Here is a 25675-nt window from a genome sequence, read left to right as displayed (position 1 = left end):
TTGGGATGGGAACCTGGCAGGAGTGGCTTTGCACCACTTAGCACATATCAGAAAATGTTAGGAGCCCAGCAGTTAGGGCCTGATGCCAGGGGGCCCTCATAACTGAGGGGAGGAGACTCCCAGCAGGTTCCAACTGCCAACAGAGGGACCACGTCTACAAGGTGGCATGCGCCAGCCAGGCAGTAGTGACCTCACAGCAGAGGGCCTATCTCACAGAAGGGTGAGGAACCGAGGCAGGATGAGACTCTCACCAGAGGGCCCACAACACCAAGGGGATGGGAACCAGTCAGGACTGTCCTCCCACCAGTGGGGCCACATCATCGAAAGGTGAGGAACCCAGCACATGTGGCCTCATATCAGAGGACATACATCACAAAGGGGATGGGAGTGAGGCAGGTAGGAGTAGCCTAAAAACAGAGGGCCCAAAGAATAAAAAAGGTGAGGAATCCAGCATTTGGAACCTCCCAGCAGGCGGCCGAGAGCACAGAAGCTATGGGATGCAGGCAGGAGTTAACTAACACCAGAGAGCCCACATCATGAAACTGTGAGCAACCCAGGCATTGGGACCTCAGAGCAGAAAGCCCACATCCCCATGGGGATGGGAACCTGACAGGAGTGTCCTGGCATCAATGGGCTCACATCAGAAAACGTGGGGAGCCCAGCAGTTAGAGCCTGATGCTAGAGGGCCGTCATCACCGAGGGCAGGAGGCTCCCAGCAGGTTCCATGTGCCAACAGAGGGCCCACGTCGCCAAGGTGATGTGTGCAAGTCAGGCAGGATTGACCTCACAGCAGAGGGCCTACCTCACAGAAGAGTGAGGAACCCAGCCAGGATAAGACTGTCACCAGAAGGCCCACATCACCAAGGGGATGGGAACCAGGCAGGAGTGTCCTCACACCAGTGGGGCCACATCATTGAAAGTTGCCTAACCCAGCACATGTGGCCTCAAACCAGAAGACCCACATCACGAAGGGGTTGCGAGTGAGGCAGGCAGGAGGAGCATCACAACACAGGACCCATAGAATACAAAAGTTGAGGAATCGAGCAGTTGGAACCTCCCAGCAGGCAGCCAAGACCACAGAGGCTATGGGATCCAGGCCACAGTGAACTAACACCAGAGAGCCCACATCATGAAACTGTGATCAACCCAGCCGTTGGAACCTCAGAGCAGAAGGCCCACATCCCCATGGGGATGGGAACCTAAGAGGAGTGCTTGAGCAACACTGGGCTCACTAAGAAAAGTTGGGGAGCCCAGCAGTTAGGGCCTGACGTCAGAGGGCCCTCATCACAGAGCTGAGGAGGCTCCCAGCAGGGTCCAATTGCCACCAGAGGGCTCATGTCAACAAGGCGAGGTGAGCAACCCAGGCAAGAGTTACCTGATAGTAGAGGGCCCACCTCACAGATGGGTGAGGAACCCAGCCAGGATCAGACTCTCACCAGAGGGCCCACATCACAAAGGGGATGGGACCCAGTCAGGATTATCCTCACACCAGTGGGGCCTCATCATCTTAAGGTGAGGAACCCAGCACATGTGTCCTCAAACCAGAGGACCCACATCACCAAGGGCCTTGGAGTGAGGTAGGCAGGAGTAGCCTCACAACACAGGGCACATAATATAAAAAAACGTGAGGATTCCAGCATTTAGACCTTCCAGCAGGCGGCCCAGAACACCGAGGCTATGGGATCCAGGCCACAGTGAACTCACAGCAGAGGGCCCACATCACAAAACTGTGAGCAACCCAGGAGTTGAGACCTCAGCGCAGAAGGACCACATCCCCATGGGAATGGGAACCTGGCTGGAGTGTCCTCGCACCACTGGGCGCACATCAGAAAATGTGGGGAGCCCACCATTTAGGGCCTGACGCCAGAGGGCCGTCATCACCGAGAGGAGGAGGCGCCCTGCACGCTCCAACTGCCACCAGAGGGCTCACGTCTCCAAGGTGACGTGTGCCAGCCAGGCAGGAGTGACCTCACAGCAGAGGGCCTACCTCACAGAACGTTGAGGAACCCAGCCAGGATTAGACTCTCGCCAGAGGGCCCACCTCACCAAGGGGATGGGAACCAGGCAGGAGTGTCCTCACACGAGTGGGGTCACATCATCGAAAGGTGCGGAACCCAGCACATGTGGCCTCAAATCAGAGGACACATATCACAAAGGGAATGAGAGTGAGGCAGGCAGGAGTAGCCTAAAAACAGAGGGCCCAAAGAATAAGAAAGGTGAGGAATCCAGCAGTTGGAACCTCCCAGCAGGCGGCCCAGAGCACAGAAGCTATGGGATGCAGGCAGGAGTGAACTAATACCAGAGAGCCCACATCATGAAACTGTGAGCAACCCAGGCTTTGGGACCTCAGAGCAGAAGGCCCACATCCCAATGGGGATGTGAACCTGGCTGGAGTGTCCTCGCACCACTGGGCGCACATCACAAAATGTGGGGAGCCCAGCAGTTAGGGCCTGACGCCAGAGGGCCCTCATCACCCAGGAGAGGAGGCTCCCAGCAGGCTCCAAGTGCCACCAGAGGGCTCATGTCCACAAGGCGAGGTGAGCAAGCCAGGCAGGAGTGACCTCACAGCAGACGGCCCACCTCACAGATGGGTGAGGAACCCAGCCAGGATCAGACTCTCAACAGAGGGCCCACATCACCAAGGGGATGTGAACCAGGCAGGAGTCTCCTAAGACCATTGGTCCCACATCATCAAAAGGTGAGGAACCCAGCACATGTGGCCTCAAACCAGACGACACACATCACGAAGGGGCTGGGAGTGAGGCAGGCAGGAGGATCCTCACAACAGAGGGCCCAAAAAATTAAAAAAGTGAGGAATCCAGCAGTTGGAACCTCCCAGCAGGCGGCCAAGAGCACAGAGGCTATGGGATCCAGGCCTCTGTGAACACCAGAGAGCCCACATCATGAAAATGTGAACAACCCAGCCGTTGGGACCTCAGAGCAGAAGGCCCACATCTCCATGGAGATGGGATCCTAAGAGGAGTGCCAAAGCATCACTGGGCTCCCTAAGAAAAGTTGGTGAGCCCAGCAGTTAGGGCCTGACGCAAGAGGGCCCTCATCACCGGGGGGAGGAGATTCCCAGCACGCTCCAACTGCCACCACATGGCTGACTTCACCAAGGCAATGTGTGCCAGCCATGCAGGAGTGACCTATCAGCAGAGGGTCTCCCTCACAGGTGGGTGAGGAACAAAGCCAGGAACAGACTCTCACCAGGGGGTCCACATAACCACGTGGATGAGAACCAGGCAGGAGTGTCCTCACACTAGTGGGGCCACATCATCGAAAGGTGAGGAACCCAGAAAAGGTGGCCACAAACCAGAGGACCCACATCACCAAGGGGTTGAGAGTGAGGTAGGTGTCTGGACGGGCATATTTAACACTCATTTCCCACCAGGAAGAGAAATTAACCAAAGGCTCAGCGTGCCCTGCCAGAAGCAGATTAGGGCCTGAAGCAGTCTTGCGGGTTTGCGGCCAGCTCACAAGAAAGCGAGTTGAAGAAAGGAGCTCAGGGGCCCTGTAATTCACAAACCTGGAGAGTTATAAATGACAGATAATGTCCAAAAATATATTGAAGTAAGGCTGCGAAGAGGACTTGAAAGCGGGGCAGAATTTCAGGAAACCGATTTCAGGAGGTAGACTGGATTTGCATTTAAAGCATAGGAAAAGAGGCAGAACATCGACAATGATGCACTTGGCAACAAAGGGCATATGAGTTTGTTCCTGAATATATTCAGGAAAAAACACATACGCCCTTTTTGGCAAACCAAGCAAGCTTGCAATGGAAATCCGAACTATGAGTGTCACTTCCCCCCGGTCTAAAGGGCCATCTGAGAAAAGTGTAAAATCCAGAAAGGCAAGACAGGCCATGGGGAAAAAGGAGCCTTGTTATGCTGATGGGCGGGATGTAAATTGCCAACAGCCACTCTGGAGAAGTGTATGGTGTTTCCTGATACATCTGAAAAACAAAGCAACAGAGTCTAGGGCATTTCCACTTATGGTCCTATAGCTTAGGGAAATTAAAATCAAAAAGACACAGCCACCCCAAAATTTGGGACGGCTCTGTTTACAGGAACCTCTTCTACAGTACGAGTTAAATATCCCAGAGAACAAATAATTGATAAAGAAGTTGCGGTACTTACATACAACAGAATACCACTCAGCAATGAAATCTGTGTCACCAGGCCTGTACCAGCATAATGAGTGGATTGAGGCATGATGATTCTAAGTGAAATAAGTCACACAGAAAAAGAAACATCATAAGGTATCACTAATGCACGGAATGTAAACTTGGCTACACATGAACTGAATTACAAAACAGAACAGGGTCTCAAGATTAGAAAACCAACTTATGCTTGCTTAAGGGGAAAAGTGAGTTAAGGGGGTGCTGCATAAAACCAGAGTTTGAAATTAGCACAGATACCGTTCCATAAGCCAAATATGTAATAGACAAGACCTACCCCCTGCTCAACGAAATGGACTCAACAATGAGGTATCACCTCACACCTGTTAGAATGGGCATCATCTGAAAATCTACAAACAACAAATGCTGGAAAGGGTGTGGAGAAAAGGAACCCTCTTCCACTATTGTTGGGAATATAAATTGATACATTCACTATGGAGAACAATATGGAGTTTCTTAAGAAACTAATAATAGAATTACCATATGATACAGCAATCCCAGGACTGGACATATACCCAGACAAAACCATAAATCAAAAAGAGACATTCACCGCAATGTTCATTGCATCACTATTTACAATATCGAGGTAATGGAAGCAACCTAAATGCCCACAGACAGACGAATGCATAAAGCTGTGGTACATATATAAAATGGAATATTACTAAGCCATGAAAGGAATGAAATTGGGTCATTTGTAGAGACGTCGATGGATCTAGAGACTGTCATACAGAGTGAAGTAAGTCAGAAAGAGAAAAACAAATCTTGTATATTCATGCATATAAGTGGAACCTAGAAGAACTGTACAGATTAACCGTTTTGCAAGGCATAAATAGAGCAACAGATATAGACAACAATCGTATGGACAACAAGGGGGGAAAGCTCTTGGAGGGGTGGTGGTGGGAGGAGTTGAGAGATTGGGATTGGCATGTAAACATTTATATGTATAAAATAGATAACCAATGAGAACCTGCTGTATAAAAATATAAAATAAAATTCAAAATTAAAAAGAAATAAAATTTAAAAAATAAAACAGAAAAAACAATTATTCCCTTCACATACATGTATTTATATGAATAAATTATTTCCATGCTTATATCTGTAAATACAAAAAAGAGGAATAAAATCTACCTTGAACCAAAAACGAAAAAGAGAAAAAAAAAAACAGAACCCACCAGTTACTCAGAGGAAAACCGTATCAGGGCACTTGCTCCAGTTGTAAACAATTCTGAAGTTGGTCAGTGGTGGGGAATCGTCTCCCATTCAGCCAGCAGCCCCCACACAACAAGCGTCCTCATTGCAAAGCTGGGGCACCGTGCCGAGGCATCTGTGAGTAAACGTGAGCTGAGCCCCAGGCCAGTTGCTGCTGAACTGTTCCCGCCCTTCCCAGGTAAAACACCTGAATATATACAAGGACTTGAAAGCCTAGAGGAAGGGCCATGGAGCCACACGAGTGACAGCATGCCAGCTGACTTGGTGCCTGCAGGCCAGCCAGGATGGTCCTGGCCCTGGGTGCTCTTCTGGAAGATTTCCATTTCCCTGCCTGAGATACCCGTCCTGTCCCTGCCCCCACTGCTTTTTTCCTTCCTCACCTCTGCCCAGGGAGAAATTCCAGCAGCAGGTATGGGTGACACATCCTCTTCTTTAGCAGGTGGCAGCCTGGCAACTGCTGCAGAAAGTCCAGCAGAGCCCCACTCACACTGGGCCACCCACAAAGCCGTGGCCTCTCACTCCCTCCCACCAGCCCAGCCCCGAGACTGCTGACAGGGCAGAGAAAATGGCGTCAGGCACAGCTGCAGGGGCTTTTGCTGCCTGGAGTGGTATTTATATTGATCTCAACCCAGGCACACCTGGGGAGGGCTGGCCGGCATGGTAAGGCTGCCCAGGTAGCCAATCATCACCCCTCAGGGGCTCACAGTTGCAGAAAATGGAACTTGCTGAACCGGCCAGGTCCAAGGAACAGGTGTGGGCTCCTGAGAGTCAGGATAGACAAGGGGCTGCAGCTTTGGCTTGTTTTCTAATCATTTTATCTGGCCCATGAGTGGGAGACAACTTCAAGAAAACCCTCTCCTAATGAGAGGAACCCAGGAGTCAGGGAGAGGAGGGGTGGGTGGTGGTTGGAGACAGAGGCCTGGTGCCCTGGGTGCAGTGGAAGTCTCTGGAAGACCAGGTGGAGGGAGGCCACACAGAGTGATGCCCAGGGTCACAGACCTGTCGGAGCTGCTGTTTGTTAGTTCAAGTCCTGCTCTGAGGTGCTCTGTGTCAGCTCTGAGCGACAGGTGAGCTGGGGGTGCTCTTCAATGAGGGCTATGTGCACGGTTCCTGTGTGCCCAGCCCTGCCACGGTACCTGCAAGGGTAGCTCTGTATCCTGGGAGGGGCCTGACCATGAGAGCCCCGTGGGCTGGCTTGGGGGTGGGGTACCTGCCCAGGAGAGCTCCATATCCTGGGATTGGCCTGACCACGAGAGCCCCATGGGCTGCTGGGGACCTGGTAAAGGATGTCAGGACAGTCAGTGAAGCCACCGAGGATATACCTCCAGTTACTCCTGATTCCTACACCCTGCTGGTCATTCTACCAACCACCAGGACATGGTATTCTGTATTAGTCTTCAATGATGCCTTCTTTTGTATTCCATTAGTCCCAGAGTCACAAGAAATTTTGGCTTGTGAGTGGCAGGACTCAACATACAACTAAAACAATACTTCCGGGCCGTCTTGCCCCAAGGGTTCAAAAATTCCCACACCATCTTTGGGGAAAGCTTAGCTAACGACCGAAAAGTTCTACCTCTGGAAAAGGAAACCCTCCTTCAATATGCAGACGACATTCTGATCGCCAGCCCTACTAAGGAGGCCTCTGAACTACCAAGCCAATAAAGGATAGAAGTTGTCCAAGAAAAAGCTCAAATATCACAGACTGCAGTGACCTGCCTGGGCTTCATTCTCACACAAGGTCAGAGAAGCCCATCCCAGGAAAGGGAAGAAACCATTTGCAGCCTTACCCCTTTCTAAAACTAGAAGACAGCTTAGGGGTTCCTGGGGAGGCCAGGGTTTGCTGCTTCTGGATCCCTAACTACAGTCTACTAGCTGGGCCTCTATATGAAACACTGAAAGGAAAAGATGATGATCCTTTTGAACAGAATCCAGAAGTGGCCTTTCAAGAATGGAAAGAGCAGTCAATTCAGACCCTTGCCCTGGAACTCCCTAATTGAGCTAAACCCTTTGACCTTTCCATTCCCGGTGAAAGGTGAATCGCCATTGGAGAATTAGTGCAAAAACTGGGACCACTTGAAATGGAACAACGCAAGAATGCCATCCAGGTAGGATAAACTACAGTCACCAAGGGGCTTGGCCCACTGCCACATCTGGCCAAGATACTGGCGGTATCTAAAAACCTGGAAATCAGCAGCCCAAAAGGCCACCTCCCTCCTAAGGGAAAAGGACCCCACATGGTGATCCTAATCACCAACCATGCCCTGAAGTTGCAGGGTTCACTCCGTGGGCACACCGACCTCGAGTGAGGAGGCCCTCCAACTCCAACATCCAGAGAGATAACCGGGGGCAACAGGGCACCATGACGACTCGTGTGAACATCACTTGACCTGGAGTTTCTCTCATAAAACAACAATAGTGTGTCCCGAAGGAGTAGACTACTGCTTGCAGGACTTCCTGCACCCAGAGGGGAGCTAATAATCTTGGCGGGGGAACCGTATATCACACTGTCACCATAGAAAAGCCTACAGACACCGTGATGATGGTGGCCAATAAGACCGGCTGGACTCCTGTTTACTTCAAAAGGCTGTTAACTCAGTGGCCATCATGGTCCTTGATCACCACTGACCCTGGACTGTCTGGGAGTTGAGTGGGCAGGGCTCTGACACCTGGTGCTGTTTTTACGTTAATTCAGGGGCCTAATTGAAGAAAGAGCAGACTACTGGTCAGAGCATCTAGGCTGGCAGAAACGGTCAGCCTAAGGTGGCCGAACAAATGTGGGGCGGGGTGAAACCGGCCCCCACAGCGTCTCTGCACATCTCTTTCCTGGACCCTTAAAGGTCATTAGAATCTATAACACTTCCAATGCTGGTGCTCAGGCGGACGAGCAGGGAGGCAGGGGTCCTGGGGCCAATCAACGTCACCTGGAGGCTGCTGGGGAGAAGTTCTGACCCTCGTCCCCTGGTATGAGGGCTCCCAACTCAGCACTCAGCAGTTACAGAAGAAGGGTCTGCACCCTCAGCACTCCAAGAATGAGGAACGGGACAAAAGGCAGAGGAGGGTTTTGTCCCCAGCAAAGCCCATTAAAAATCCCTGGGAGATAAAAATAGAATGTGGGCAATAAAGTCAAGTCTGACCTTTTTTATCCTTTGTGCTTTGTCTAATTTCACGTGCTCCTAGGGTCCCGCATGCAGAGGTTCCACACCCGGCACTTCAGACCAGATTTCCTGGTGCAGAATGGCTGGGTCGACACCTCAGCTCCTGGGGCCCAGTGCAGACTCCGAGATATAGAGCCTGAGCTGCAGCCAACCCGGCCCTTGAGAGCTCCGCCCCCTCCCTCCCACTGACTCTGACAGGATCTTTACACAGCAGCCCAGCCCACAGCCCACGGGGTAGTACATGCTCTCACCTCTCCATTCTCTGATGAAAATATAAAGTTTCCTTTGCTTGGGAACCAAACTCAGTCTCGATCTGTTGGCCCCAATGACACTGGGCAGGGGGACCCTTGTTGGGGTCCACTCTGGAGGATCAGTAACAGAAATTGAGACTATTGTAACTTCAATGAACAGATGTGTGAGCCAAAATGTAGTTAACATAGAACAGTTTATAAGGCTCGGGTAAAATAAGATGTTTCTAACACTTCCATTTGATATTTCCATCACTTTATTATAAGCAAGTTCAGTGAAAAGGTTTGTCTTATTTGTCAGGTCAATATTAGAGAAATGAAGTGATTTCTTTCCAAGGATGTACATCTAATAATCTTGGTTAAAGCTTCAATCTTGTTTTAAATGCTTTTCCATTGAAAATGATACCTCTCTTTCAGCTCCCCCATTTCTGAGAAGTATAAAATCTTATAATTTATTATTACCAAAGGGGAAAGGTGGGAGGAGGGATAAATTAACAGTTTGGAATTAACACATACACACTGCTATGTATAAAATAGATCATCAACAAGGAACTACTGTATAGCACAGGGAACTACACTCAATATTGTGCAATAACCTATAAGGGGAAATAATCGGAAAAAGAACAGATATTTTTATTGACATCATCTATCAATGACAGTTAAAGTGTAACCTAAGGGAAGCCAGTGGTGAGTGCTTCTGACCCTGAAGACTTCAGTCATCTAAAGTTTGCACTCTGCCTACTTCCCAAGGCCCTTAATGAACATATGTGTAGCCGTAGCTTAAAAAACTCCCCAGTTTGGGTTTCGGGGAGACACTGATTTTGAAAAAGCCCTGGTGTTCTCCTTACATGAATGGGACTCTTCCTACTGCTAAAACATGTCTGTCACATCCAGAGGATGGTATACCGTCTGATCGGGAAGAGTTTGGAAAAGGCATCTCATCTCCTCATCTCCTGGTGCTCGGGTTCACCCCTCCAGCGTCTTTACTAACAGTCTCCCCACTTGGAGATGTCAACACTGTCAACATCCTGTTGCGTACAGTTTGGAATTTGTCCAGAGGATGAAGCGGAAGGATGAGGAACAATGAGAGACAAGTCCTAGGTGTTCAGACAGGCACATGTCACTCTAATTTCCCATCAGGAAGATGAATTGACCAAAGGCTAGGGTTGCCCATGGAAACAGTATAGGGCTTGAGGAAATCCCACTGCTTTGTGGCCAGTTCCCATAAACACAAGTTGAACAATGGAACTCAGGGGCAGTAAAATTCACGAAACTGCAGAGTTGAAAATATCTATCACTGAAAAATGTCTTGAGGAAAGTCAGAGAAAAGGATTGGCAAGCAAGGGAGAATGGCAGGAAAGGGATTTGAGGAGGTAGAAAGGACTCGCCATTAAGCACAAGAAAAGGGGCTGAACATTGCCGACATTGCAGTTGGCCAAAAAGGCTGTATGTGTTTTTTTCTGTATATATTCAAGAAAAGGGCATACACTTTTTTAGCCAACCAAACAGGTGGGCACTGGAAATCAATACTACAAAAGATATCACTTCGCATCAGTCAGAAGAGCCATCCTCATAAAGTGTAAACGCCAGAAATGCAGGACAGGGCAAGGAGAAGAGGGAGCCCTGTGAGGCTTATAGTGGAAATGTATATTGCCAACGGCCATTCTGGAGAAGTGTATTGTGTTTACTAAAGCATCTAAAAAATGAGCTACAGAGCATAGGGCACTTGCACTCATGGGCGTATATCTTGGGAAAAACAAAAATCGAGAGGACACAGGCACCCCAATGTTTACTGCCCCTCTGTTTAAAAGATCCTCGACTAGGATATAACTTAAATGTCTCTGGAGGGAAAAAATGGATAGAGATGTGGTACTTATGTAGAGTGGAATATTACTCAGCCTGGAAATCAATGAAATATGGCCAGTTGTAACAACTCCGGAGGAGTTACGTATGATCATTCTAAGTGACATAATTCAAAAAGAAAAAGACACATATCATAAGATATCACTTAAAGGTGGAATCCAAAATGGCTACACATGAAATAAATTACAAAACAAAAACATAGTCAAATATGTAGAAAATACGCGTGAGGCTGCTAAACGGGAAAGGTGGGGAGGGGTGAGGCATCATCCAGGAGGTTGAAATTAGCAAAGATACCATTCCAAATACCAAACTGATAATCAACAAGGCCTACACGGTAGCTAAAAGAACTGCACTCAGCACACTCAAGTCACCGGAAAAGAATATCTATGACTGGTAAGAATCTGAAAAAGAATTTATTGATGTCTCTCTGTACGTGAATCAAGTGGATGTACAGCAGCAAGAAACAGAGCTTTGAAAATCAGCTGTAACCAATATAGTAATAAATTGAAAAAAATAAATGACAGAGAGACAGAGAATACCTCTTACAACTTTTCCTCAGGGACGGTGATGCAACATGGATTGAACACATCTAGACCCACAGCAGGATGAGACATAAGGCTGGAAACTGTTTGCGCTAAGAGAAATGTGAGGTTGGGTGAGGAAATGCACACCCTTTAAAGTAATACTACCTGGTACCCATTCAATGGGTCCCAAATCTGCAGGTTCAAGGAATCTTCCTACAGCTAAAACATGCATGGAAAACCCAGAGGACTGTACACCATGTGATCGGGAGATGTGTCTAAAATGCACCTCATTTATCCTCTCCTGGTGCTCCTGTTCATCATTCCAGCCACGTTACTTAGAATCTCCCCACTTAGAGAATCAGCACATTTAAACTTCTGTTTCACACATTTTGCAAATTGTGAGGAGGATGAACGGGAACAGGGGGAACCAATGAGAGAATAGTTGTAGGGGTTTGGACGGGCACATGTCACTCTAATTTCCCATTAAGAATAAGAATTAAAAAAAGGCTCAGCCCGCCTCGCCGGAGCCAAAATAGGGCCTGAAGCAATCCTGCGGTTTTGAGGCCAGCTCACAAAAGAGCAACTTAAAAAATGGAGCTCAGGGTCACTGCAATTCACAAACCTGCAGAGTTATAAATGAAAACTAACGTCCAAAAATATGTTGAGGTAAGGCAAAGAAGAGGATCTGAATGCAAGACAGAATTGCAAGAAACAGATTTCAAGAGATAGATTGGACTCGCCTTTAAAGCACATGAAAAGCGGCAGAATTTCGACAACGATGCAGTTGGCCCAAAAGGGAGTATGCGTTTTTTCCTGAATATATCCAGGAAAAAACGCATACGCACTTTATGGGCAACCAAGCAAGCAAGCAATGCAAATGTGCACAACAAAGAAGTCTCATTTCCCACCGGTCAAAAGGGCCATCCGAAAAAATTGTAAACACCAGAAATGCAGGACAGGCCATGGAGAACAGGGAGCCTTTATACGCTGATGGACAGTGTGTGAACTGCCGAGAGCCACTCTGGAGAAGTGTATGGTGGTTCCTAAATCATCTAAAAAACAGAGCGACAGAGCATAGGGCACTTCCAATCACGGGAGTATATCTAGGGAAGTCTAAAAATCAACAAGACACAAGCACACCACAGTTTAGGGCTACTCTGTTTACAAGAACCTCAACTTCAGTACACCTTAAATATCCCAGGAAAGAGAACAATGGATAAAGAAAATGTGGTACTTATGTACAATGGAATATCTCTTCACCATGAAATCAATGTAATAAGGCTAGTAGAAGGATAAAGAGTGGATTGAGGTCCGATAATACTACTTGAAATAAGTCAAACAGAAAAAGAAACATATCATCAGATATCACTTATAGAGGGAGGATAAATATGGCTGCACAAAATATGAATTACAAAACAGAACAGTGTCTCACATTTAGAAAACACACTTATGTCAGCTTAAGGGGAAAGGAGAGGTGGGGTGATGCATAAAACCAGAGTTTGAAATTAGCACAGATACCGTTCAATAAACCAAAATAGGTATCAGAAAAGATCTACACCTTGCTCAATGAACTGGCCTCAACACACCCTATACACCGCAGAGAAATATATCTGAGTAATAAGAATCTTAAAACCCATGTATTGATATATCTCCATAAGGGAATCAAGTGTGCGCAGAGCGGCACAAACACAGCAGTGAAAATGAGCTAAACCCCTTTATAGAAATAAATTTTAAAACCAAAACGCAGAAACAATGAAAGAGAGAAAAATTCTTACAAAATTCGCTCAGGGGCTGTGATGCAACCTGGAATGACCACATATAAACCCACAGCTGGATAAGACATAAGGCTGGACACTTGGGGCTGAAAGGATTGGTGAGCTTTGGTGAGCAACTGCCGAAAGTTTAATGCAATACTTCATGCTACTTATTCCAAGGGTCCCAACACTCCAAGTTGAAGGGAATCTTCCTAGAGCTAAACCATGCATGGGAAATCCAGCGGATGGTATACCATATGATCGGGAAAGGTTTCTAAAATGCACCTCATTTTCCTCTCCTGGGGCTCCGGATCAACATTCCAGCCACTTTACTAACAACATCTCCACATGGAGAGTCAATGCCTTTAAGTTCCGGAATCACACAGTCTGCAGTTAGTGCGGAAAATGAATGGGAATAGGGGGAACAAGTGAGAAAATAGCTGTAGCGGTTTCAATGGGCACATGTCACTCTAATTTCACATCAGGAAGAAGAATTAACCAAAGGCAGAGCAAGGCGCCCCAGAAGAAGAATAGGGCCTGAAGAAATCCTGTGGATATGAGGCAAGATCACAAAAATAAGAGCTGAAAAATGGAGCTAAGGGCCATTGCAATTCAAAAACCTGCAGAGTTATGAAGGCCAACTATTTTCCAAAAGTATATTGAGATAAGGCTATGAAGAGGCACTGAGAGCAAGGCAGAACTGCAGGAAACCGATTGCAGGAGGTAGACTGGAATTGCATGTAAAGCATAGGAAAAGAGGCAGAACGTCCACAATGATGCACTTGGCCAAAAAGGGCGTATGCGTTTTTTCCTGAATATATTCAGGAAGAAACGCATACGCCCTTTCTGGCCAACCAAGCAAACTCGCAAACAAAATCTGCACTACAATGAAGTCTCACTTCACCCCGGTCAAAGGGCCATCTGAAAAAAGTGTAAAATCCAGAAAGGCAGGACAGGCCATGGAGAACTGGGAGCCTTGTTATGCTGATGGGCGGCATGTAAATTGCCAACAGCCACTCTGGAGAAGTGTATGGTGTTTCCTGAAACATCCAAAAAACAAAGCAACAGAGCTGAGGGCACTTCCAATTACGGTCCTATAGCTTAGGGAAATTAAAATCAAAAAGACACAGCTACCCCAAAGTTTGGGACGGCTCTGTTTACAAGAACCTCGTTTACGGTACAGGTTCAATATCGCAGAAAGCGAAAAATGGATGAAGAAGTTGTGGTACTTACGTACAATGCAATATCACTCAGCAATGAAATCTATGTCATCAGGCCCGTGACAGCATAATGAGTGGATTCAGGTATGATGATTCTAAGAGAAATAAGTCACACAGAAAAAGAAACATCATAAGATATCACTACTACACGGAATGTAAACTTGGCTACACAGAAACTGAATTACAAAACAGAACAGCGTCTCAAATGTAGAAAACCAACTTATGCTTGCTTAAGGGGAAAGGTGAGTTGGGGTGCGGCATAAAACCACAGATTGAAATTAGCACAGATACCGTTCCATAAGACAAATATGTAATAGACAAGAGCTACTCCTTGCTCAACGATGTGGACTCAACACCCAATATTAAACGCCTAAGAATATACCTGACTAGTAAGAATCTTAAAACCTATGGATTTATATGTCTCCGAAAGAGAATCAAGTGTGTATACAGCGGCATAAACGCAGCAGTGATAGGATTGGTGAGGTTCGGTGAGCAAATGCAGACCCTTTCAAGTCATATTGCATGGTACCCATTCCATGGGTCTCAACTCTCCCTGTTTAAGGGATTCTTCCTTCAGCAAAAACATGCATGTGGAACCCAGAGTATGATCCACCGTGTGATCGGGAAACGTGTTCAAATGTGTCTCAGTTTTCGTCCCCTGGTACTCGGGTGCAACATTCCAGACGCTTTACTAACACTCTCCCCACTTGGAGAGTCAGTGCCTTTAACCTCTTGTTTGGCCCAGTTTGCAATTTCTGCGTAAGATAAACAGGAAGAGGGAGAACCAATGAGAGACTAGGTGGAGGTGTCTGGACGGGCAAATTTAACTCTCATTTCCCACCAGGAAGAGGAATTAACCAAAGGCTCAGCATACGATGCCGGAACCAAACTAGGGCCTGAAGCAATCCTGCGGTGTTGCGGCCAGCTCACAAGAAAGCGAGTTGAAGAAAGGAGCTCAGGGGCACTGTAATTCACAAACCTGCAGTTATAAATGACAGCTGTCGTCCAAAATATATTGAAGGAAGGCTGCCAAGAGGAGTTGAAAGCGGGGCAGAATTGCAGGAAACCGATTTCAGGAGGTAGACTGGAATTGCATGTAAAGCATAGGAAAAGAGGCAGAATGTCCACAATGATGCACTTGGCCAAAAAGGGCGTATGCGTTTTTTCCTGAATATATTCAGGAAAAAACGCATACGCCCTTTTTGGCCAACCAAGCAAGCTTGCAAAGGAAATCTGCACTACAATGAAGTCTCACTGCCCCCGGTCAAAAGGGCTATCTGAAAAAAGTGTAAAATCCAGAAAGACAGGACAGGCCATGGAGAACTGGGAGCCTTGTTATGCGGATGGGCGGGATGTAAATTGCCAACAGCCACTCTGGAGAAGTGTATGGTGTTTCCTGAAACATCCAAAAAACAAAGCAACAGAGCCTAGGGCACTTCCACTTATGGTCCTATAGCTTAGGGAAATTAAAATCCAAAAGACACAGCCACCCCAAAGTTTGGGCCGGCTCTGTTTACAAGAACCTCGTTTACGGTACAAGGTCAATATCACAGAAAGCGAAGAATGGATAAAGAAGTTGTGGTACTTACGTACAATGCAATATCACTCAGCAAAGAAATCTATGTCATCAGGCCCATAGCAGCATAATGAGTGGATTCAGGTACGATGATTCTAAGTGAAATAAGTCACACAGAAAAAGAAACATCATAATATATCACTACTACACGGAATGTAAACTTGGCTACACAGGAACTGAATTACAAAAGAGAACAGGGTGTCAAATGTAGAAAACCAACTTATGCTTGCTTAAGGGGAAAGGTGAGTTGGGGTGCTGCATGAAACCAGAGATTGAAATTAGCACAGACACCGTTCCATAAGCCAAATATGTAATAGACAAGAGCTACTCCTTGCTCAACGAAGTGGACTCAACACCCCATATTAAACGCCTAAGAATATACCTGACTAGTAAGAATCTTAAAACCTATGGATTTATATGTCTCCGAAAGAGAATCAAGCGTGTGTACAGCGGCATAAGCGCAGCAGTGATAGGATTGGTGAGGTTCGGTGAGCAAATGCAGACCCTTTGAAGTCATATTGCATGGTCCCCATTCCATGGGTCTCAACTCTCCATGTTTAAGGGATTCTTCCTTCAGCTAAAACATGCATGTGGAACCCAGAGTATGATCCACCGTGTGATCGGAAAACGTGTTCAAATGTGTCTCAGTTTTCGTCCCCTGGTACTCGGGTGCAACATTCCAGATGCTTTACTAACACTCTCCCCACTTGGAGAGTCAGTGCCTTTAACCTCCTGTTTGGCCCAGTTTGCAATTTCTGTGGAAAATGAACAGGAATAGGGAGAACCAATGAGAGACTAGGTGGAGGTGTCTGGACGGGCAAATTTAACTCTCATTTCCCACCAGGAAGAGGAATTAACCAAAGGCCCAGCATGCCGTGCCGGAACCAAACTAGGGCCGGAAGCAATCCTGCGGTGTTGCGGCCAGCTCACAAGAAAGCGAGTTGAAGAAAGGAGCTCAGGGGCACTGTAATTCACAAACCTACAGAGTTATAAATGACAGCCATCTTCCAAAAATATCTTAAACTAAGGCTGCCAAGAGGAGTTGAAAGCGGGGCAGAATTGCAGGAAACCGATTTCAGGAGGTAGACTGGAATTGCATGTAAAGCATAGGAAAAGAGGCAGAACGTCCACAATGATGCACTTGGCCAAAAAGGGCGTATGCGTTTTTTCCTGAATATATTCAGGAAAAAACGCATACGCACTTTTTGGCCAACCAAGCAAGCTTGCAAAGGAAATCTGCACTACAATGAAGTCTCACTGCCCCCCGGTCAAAAGGGCCATCTGAAAAAAGTGTAAAATCCAGAAAGGCAGGACAGGCCATGGAGAACTGGGAGCCTTGTTATGCTGATGGGCAGGATGTAAATTGCCAGCAGCCACTCTGGAGAAGTGTATGGTGTTTCCTGAAACATCCAAAAAACAAAGCAACAGAGCCTAGGGCACTTCCACTTATAGTCCTATAGCTTAGGGAAATTAAAATCAAAAAGACACAGCCACCCCAAAGTTTGGGACAGCACTGTTTACAAGAACCTCGTTTACGGTACAAGTTCAATATCACAGAAAGCGAAAAATGGATAAAGAAGTTGTGGTACTTACGTACAATGCAATATCACTCAGCAATGAAATCTATGTCACAGGCCCCTAGCAGCATAATGAGTGGATTCAGGTACGATGATTCTAAGTGAAATAAGTCACACAGAAAAAGGAACATCATATGATATCACTACTCCACGGAATGTAAACTTGGCTACACAAGATCTGAATTACAAAACAGAGCAGGCTGTCAAATGTAGAAAACCAACTTATGCTTGCTTAAGGGGAAAGGTGAGTTGGGGTGCTGCATAAAACCAGAGATTGAAATTAGCACAGATACCGTTCCATAAGCCAAATATGTATTAGACAAGAGCTACTCCTTGCTCAACGAAGTGGACTCAACACCCCATATTAAACGCCTAAGAATATACCTTACTAGTAAGAATCTTAAAACCTATGGATTTATATGTCTCCGAAAGAGAATCAAGCGTGTGTACAGCGGCATAAGCGCAGCAGTGATAGGATTGGTGAGGTTCGGTGAGCAAATGCAGACCCTTTGAAGTCATATTGCATGGTACCCATTCCATGGGTCTCAACTCTCCATGTTTAAGGGATTCTTCCTTCAGCTAAAACATGCATGTGGAACCCAGAGTATGATCCACCGTGTGATCGGAAAACGTGTTCAAATGTGTCTCAGTTTTCGTCCCCTGGTACTCGGGTACAACATTCCAGATGCTTTATTAACACTCTCCCCACATGGAGAGTCAGTGCCTTTAACCTCCTGTTTGGCCCAGTTTGCAATTTCTGTGGAAAATGAACAGGAATAGGGAGAACCAATGAGAGACTAGGTGGAGGTGTCTGGACGGACAAATTTAACTCTCATTTCCCACCAGGAAGAGGAATTAACCAAAGGCCCAGCATGCCGTGCCGGAACCAAACTAGGGCCGGAAGCAATCCTGCGGTGTTGCGGCCAGCTCACAAGAAAGCGAGTTGAAGAAAGGAGCTCAGGGGCACTGTAATTCACAAACCTACAGAGTTATAAATGACAGCCATCTTCCAAAAACATCTTAAAGTAAGGCTGCCGAGAGGAGTTGAAAGCGGTGCAGAATTGCAGGAAACCGATTTCAGGAGGTAGACTGGAATTGCATGTAAAGCATAGGAAAAGAGGCAGAACGTCCACAATGATGCACTTGGCCAAAAAGGGCGTATGCGTTTCTTCCTGAATATATTCAGGAAAAAAAGCATACGCCCTTTTTGGCCAACCAAGCAAGCTTGCAAAGGAAATCTGCACTACAATGAAGTCTCACTGCCCCCCGGTCAAAAGGGCCATCCGAAAAAAGTGTAAAATCCAGAAAGGCAGGACAGGCCATGGAGAACTGGGAGCCTTGTTATGCTGATGGGCGGGATGTCAATTGCCAACAACCACTCTGGAGAAGTGTATGGTGTTTCCTGAAACATCCAAAAAACCAAGCAACAGAGCCTAGGGCATTTCCACTTATTGTCGTATAGCTTAGGGAAATAATAATCAAAAAACACAGCCTCCCCAAAGTTTGGGACGGCTCTGTTTACAAGAACCTCGTTTACGGTACAGGTTCAATATCACAGAAAGCGAAAAATGGATAAAGAAATTGTGGTACTTACGTACAATGAAATATCACTCAGCAAAGAAATCTATGTCATCAGGCCCGTGACAGCATAATGAGTGGATTCAGGTATGATGATTCTAAGAGAAATAAGTCACACAGAAAAAGAAACATCATAAGATATCACTACTACACGGAATGTAAACTTGGCTACACAGGAACTGAATTACAAAACAGAACAGTGTGTCAAATGTAGAAAACCAACTTATGCTTGCTTAAGGGGAAAGGTGAGTTGGGGTGCTGCATGAAACCAGAGATTGAAATTAGCACAGACACCGTTCCATAAGCCAAATATGTAATAGACAAGAGCTACTCCTTGCTCAACGAAGTGGACTCAACACCCAATATTAAACGCCTAAGAATATACCTGACTAGTAAGAATCTTAAAACCTATGGATTTATATGTCTCCGAAAGAGAATCAAGCGTGTGTACAGCGGCATAAACGCAGTAGTGATAGGATTGGTGAGGTTCGGTGAGCAAATGCAGACCCTTTGAAGTCATATTGCATGTTACCCATTCCATGGGTCTCAACTCTCCAGGTTTAAGGGATTTTTCCTTCAGCTAAAACATGCATGTGGAACCCAGAGTATAATCCACCGTGTGATCGGGATACGTGTTCAAATGTGTCTCAGTTTTCGTCCCCTGGTACTCGGGTGCAACATTCCAGACGCTTTACTAACACTCTCCCCACTTGGAGAGTCAGTGCCTTTAACCTCTTGTTTGGCCCAGTTTGCAATTTCTGCGTAAGATAAACAGGAAGAGGGAGAACCAATGAGAGACTAGGTGGAGGTGTCTGGACGGGCAAATTTAACTCTCATTTCCCATCAGGAAGAGGAATTAACCAAAGGCTCCGTGTGCCATGCTGGAACTAGATTAGGGCCTGAGGAGATCCTGCGGTGTTGCGGCCAGCTCACAAGAAAGCGAGTTGAAGAAAGGAGCTCAGGGGCACTGTAATTCACAAACCTGCAGAGTTATAAATGACAGCTATCTTCCAAAAATATATTGCAGTAAGGCTGCCAAGAGGAGTTGAATGCGGGGCATAATTGCAGGGAACCGATTTCAGGAGGTAGACTGGAATTGTATGTAAAGCATAGGAAAAGAGGCAGAACGTCCACAATGATGCAGTTGGCCAAAAAGTGCGTATGCGTTTTTTCCTGAATATATTCAGGAAAAAACGCATACGCCCTTTTTGGCCAACCAAGCAAGCTTGCAAAGGAAATCTGCACTACAATGAAGTCTCACTGCCCCCCGGTCAAAAGGGCTATCTGAAAAAAGTGTAAAATCCAGAAAGGCAGGACAGGCCATGGAGAACTGGGAGCCTTGTTATGCTGATGGGCGGCATGTAAATTGCCAACAGCCACTCTGGAGAAGTGTATGGTGTTTCCTGAAACATCCAAAAAACAAAGCAACAGAGCCTAGGGCACTTCCACTTATGGTCCTATAGCTTAGGGAAATTAAAATCAAAAAGACACAGCCACCACAAAGTTTGGGACGGCTCTGTTTACAAGAACTTCGTTTACCGTACAAGTTCAATATCACAGAAAGCGAAAAATGGATAAAGAAGTTGTGGTACTTACGTACAATGCAATATCACTCAGCAATGAAATCTATGTCATCAGGTCCCTAGCAGCATAATGAGTGGATTCAGGTACGATGATTCTAAGTGAAATAAGTCACACAGAAAAAGGAACATCATATGATATCACTACTACACGGAATGTAAACTTGGCTACACAAGAACTGAATTACAAAACAGAACAGGGCCTCAAATGTAGAAAACCAACTTATGCTTGCTTAAGGGGAAAGGTGAGTTGGGGTGCTGCATAAAACCAGAGATTGAAATTAGCACAGATACCGTTCCATAAGCCAAATATGTAATAGACAAGAGCTACTCCTTGCTCAACGAAGTGGACTCAACACCCCATATTAAATGCCTAAGAATATACCTGACTAGTAAGAATCTTAAAACCTATGGATTTATATGTCTCCGAAAGAGAATCAAGCGTGTGTACAGCGGCATAAGCGCAGCAGTGATAGGATTGGTGAGGTTCGGTGAGCAAATGCAGACCCTTTGAAGTCATATTGCATGGTACCCATTCCATGGGTCTCAACTCTCCATGTTTAAGGGATTCTTCCTTCAGCTAAAACATGCATGTGGAACCCAGAGTATGATCCACCGTGTGATCGGAAAACGTGTTCAAATGTGTCTCAGTTTTCGTCCCCTGGTACTCGGGTACAACATTCCAGATGCTTTACTAACACTCTCCCCACATGGAGAGTCAGTGCCTTTAACCTCCTGTTTGGCCCAGTTTGCAATTTCTGTGGAAAATGAACAGGAATAGGGAGAACCAATGAGAGACTAGGTGGAGGTGTCTGGACGGGCAAATTTAACTCTCATTTCCCACCAGGAAGAGGAATTAACCAAAGGCCCAGCATGCCGTGCCGGAACCAAACTAGGGCCGGAAGCAATCCTGCGGTGTTACGGCCAGCTCACAAGAAAGCGAGTTGAAGAAAGGAGCTCAGGGGCACTGTAATTCACAAACCTACAGAATTATAAATGACAGCCATCTTCCAAAAATATCTTAAAGTAAGGCTGCCAAGAGGAGTTGAAAGCGGGGCAGAATTGCAGGAAACCGATTTCAGGAGGTAGACTGGAATTGCATGTAAAGCATAGGAAAAGAGGCAGAACGTCCACAATGATGCACTTGGCCAAAAAGGGCATATGCGTTTCTTCCTGAATATATTCAGGAAAAAACGCATACGCCCTTTTTGGCCAACCAAGCAAGCTTGCAAAGGAAATCTGCACTACAATGAAGTCTCACTGACCCCCGGTCAAAAGGGCCATCCGAAAAAAGTGTAAAATCCAGAAAGGCAGGACAGGCCATGGAGAACTGGGAGCCTTGTTATGCTGATGGGCGGGATGTAAATTGCCAACAACCACTCTGGAGAAGTGTATGGTGTTTCCTGAAACATCCAAAAAACCAAGCAACAGAGCCTAGGGCATTTCCACTTATGGTCGTATAGCTTAGGGAAATAATAATCAAAAAGACACAGCCTCCCCAAAGTTTGGGACGGCTCTGTTTACAAGAACCTCGTTTACGGTACAGGTTCAATATCGCAGAAAGCGAAAAATGGATAAAGAAATTGTGGTACTTACGTACAATGCAATATCACTCAGCAAAGAAATCTATGTCATCAGGCCCGTGACAGCATAATGAGTGGATTCAGGTATGATGATTCTAAGAGAAATAAGTCACACAGAAAAAGAAACATCATAAGATATCACTACTACACGGAATGTAAACTTGGCTACACAGGAACTGAATTACAAAACAGAACAGGGTGTCAAATGTAGAAAACCAACTTATGCTTGCTTAAGGGGAAAGGTGAGTTGGGGTGCTGCATGAAACCAGAGATTGAAATTAGCACAGACACCGTTCCATAAGCCAAATATGTAATAGACAAGAGCTACTCCTTGCTCAACGAAGTGGACTCAACACCCAATATTAAACGCCTAAGAATATACCTGACTAGTAAGAATCTTAAAACCTATGGATTTATATGTCTCCGAAAGAGAATCAAGGGTGTGTACAGCGGCATAAACGCAGTAATGATAGGATTGGTGAGGTTCGGTGAGCAAATGCAGACCCTTTGAAGTCATATTGCATGGTACCCATTCCATGGGTCTCAACTCTCCAGGTTTAAGGGATTTTTCCTTCAGCTAAAACATGCATGTGGAACCCAGAGTATAATCCACCGTGTGATCGGGATACGTGTTCAAATGTGTCTCAGTTTTCGTCCCCTGGTACTCGGGTGCAACATTCCAGACGCTTTACTAACACTCTCCCCACTTGGAGAGTCAGTGCCTTTAACCTCTTGTTTGGCCCAGTTTGCAATTTCTGCGTAAGATAAACAGGAATAGGGAGAACCAATGAGAGACTAGGTGGAGGTGTCTGGACGGGCAAATTTAACTCTCATTTCCCACCAGGAAGAGGAATTAACCAAAGGCTCCGTGTGCCATGCTGGAACTAGATTAGGGCCTGAGGAGATCCTACGGTGTTGCGGCCAGCTCACAAGAAAGCGAGTTGAAGAAAGGATCTCAGGGGCACTGTAATTCACAAACCTGCAGAGTTATAAATGACAGCTATCTTCCAAAAATATATTGCAGTAAGGCTGCCAAGAGGAGTTGAATGCGGGGCATAATTGCAGGGAACCGATTTCAGGAGGTAGACTGGAATTGTATGTAAAGCATAGGAAAAGAGGCAGAACGTCCACAATGATGCACTTGGCCAAAAAGGGCGTATGCGTTTTTTCCTGAATATATTCAGGAAAAAACGCATACGCACTTTTTGGCCAACCAAGCAAGCTTGCAAAGGAAATCTGCACTACAATGAAGTCTCACTGCCCCCCGGTCAAAAGGGCTATCTGAAAAAAGTGTAAAATCCAGAAAGGCAGGACAGGCCATGGAGAACTGGGAGCCTTGTTATGCTGATGGGCGGCATGTAAATTGCCAACAGCCACTCTGGAGAAGTGTATGGTGTTTCCTGAAACATCCAAAAAACAAAGCAACAGAGCCTAGGGCACTTCCACTTATGGTCCTATAGCTTAGGGAAATTAAAATCCAAAAGACACAGCCACCCCAAAGTTTGGGACGGCTCTGTTTACAAGAACCTCGTTTACCGTACAAGTTCAATATCACAGAAAGCGAAAAATGGATAAAGAAGTTGTGGTACTTACGTACAATGCAATATCACTCAGCAATGAAATCTATGTCATCAGGTCCCTAGCAGCATAATGAGTGGATTCAGGTACAATGATTCTAAGTGAAATAAGTCACACAGAAAAAGGAACATCATATGATATCACTACTACACGGAATGTAAACTTGGCTACACAAGATCTGAATTACAAAACAGAGCAGGCTGTCAAATGTAGAAAACCAACTTATGCTTGCTTAAGGGGAAAGGTGAGTTGGGGTGCTGCATAAAACCAGAGATTGAAATTAGCACAGATACCGTTCCATAAGCCAAATATGTAATAGACAAGAGCTACTCCTTGCTCAACGAAGTGGACTCAACACCCAATATTAAACGCCTAAGAATATACCTGACTAGTAAGAATCTTAAAACCTATGGATTTATATGTCTCTGAAAGAGAATCAAGCGTGTGTACAGCGGCATAAGCGCAGCAGTGATAGGATTGGTGAGGTTCGGTGAGCAAATGCAGACCCTTTGAAGTCATATTGCATGGTACCCATTCCATGGGTCTCAACTCTCCATGTTTAAGGGATTCTTCCTTCAGCTAAAACATGCATGTGGAACCCAGAGTATGATCCACCGTGTGATCGGAAAACGTGTTCAAATGTGTCTCAGTTTTCGTCCCCTGGTACTCGGGTACAACATTCCAGATGCTTTACTAACACTCTCCCCACATGGAGAGTCAGTGCCTTTAACCTCCTGTTTGGCCCAGTTTGCAATTTCTGTGGAAAATGAACAGGAATAGGGAGAACCAATGAGAGACTAGGTGGAGGTGTCTGGACGGGCAAATTTAACTCTCATTTCCCACCAGGAAGAGGAATTAACCAAAGGCCCAGCATGCCGTGCCGAAACCAAACTAGGGCCGGAAGCAATCCTGCGGTGTTGCGGCCAGCTCACAAGAAAGCGAGTTGAAGAAAGGAGCTCAGGGGCACTGTAATTCACAAATCTGCAGAGTTATAAATGACAGCTATCTTCCAAAAATATATTGCAGTAAGGCTGCCAAGAGGAGTTGAATGCGGGGCATAATTGCAGGGAACTGATTTCAGGAGGTAGACTGGAATTGTATGTAAAGCATAGGAAAAGAGGCAGAACGTCCACAATGATGCACTTGGCCAAAAAGGGCGTATGCGTTTTTTCCTGAATATATTCAGGAAAAAACGCATACGCCCTTTTTGGCCAACCAAGCAAGCTTGCAAAGGAAATCTGCACTACAATGAAGTCTCACTGCCCCCCGGTCAAAAGGGCTATCTGAAAAAAGTGTAAAATCCAGAAAGGCAGGACAGGCCATGGAGAACTGGGAGCCTTGTTATGCTGATGGGCGGCATGTAAATTGCCAACAGCCACTCTGGAGAAGTGTATGGTGTTTCCTGAAACATCCAAAAAACAAAGCAACAGAGCCTAGGGCACTTCCACTTATGGTCCTATAGCTTAGGGAAATTAAAATCCAAAAGACACAGCCACCCCAATGTTTGGGCCGGCTCTGTTTACAAGAACCTCGTTTACGGTACAAGTTCAATATCACAGAAAGCGAAAAATGGATAAAGAAGTTGTGGTACTTACGTACAATGCAATATCACTCAGCAATGAAATCTATGTCATCAGGCCCGTAGCAGCATAATGAGTGGATTCAGGTACGATGATTCTAAGTGAAATAAGTCACACAGAAAAAGAAACATCATAAGATATCACTACTACACGGAATGTAAACTTGGCTACACAAGAACTGAATTACAAAACAGAACAGGGCCTCAAATGTAGAAAACCAACTTATGCTTGCTTAAGGGGAAAGGTGAGTTGGGGTGCTTCATAAAACCAGAGATTGAAATTAGCACAGATACCGTTCCATAAGCCAAATATGTAATAGACAAGAGCTACTCCTTGCTCAACGAAGTGGACTCAACACCCCATATTAAACGCCTAACAATATACCTAACTAGTAAGAATCTTAAAACCTATGGATTTATATGTCTCCGAAAGAGAATCAAGCGTGTGTACAGCGGCATAAGCGCAGCAGT

The sequence above is a fragment of the Leucopleurus acutus genome (genome assembly GCF_964270905.1).
Source record: "Leucopleurus acutus genome assembly, chromosome: 4".
Classification (NCBI taxonomy): Eukaryota; Metazoa; Chordata; class Mammalia; order Artiodactyla; family Delphinidae; genus Leucopleurus; species Leucopleurus acutus.
Note: the sequence above shows the minus strand (reverse complement) of the source record.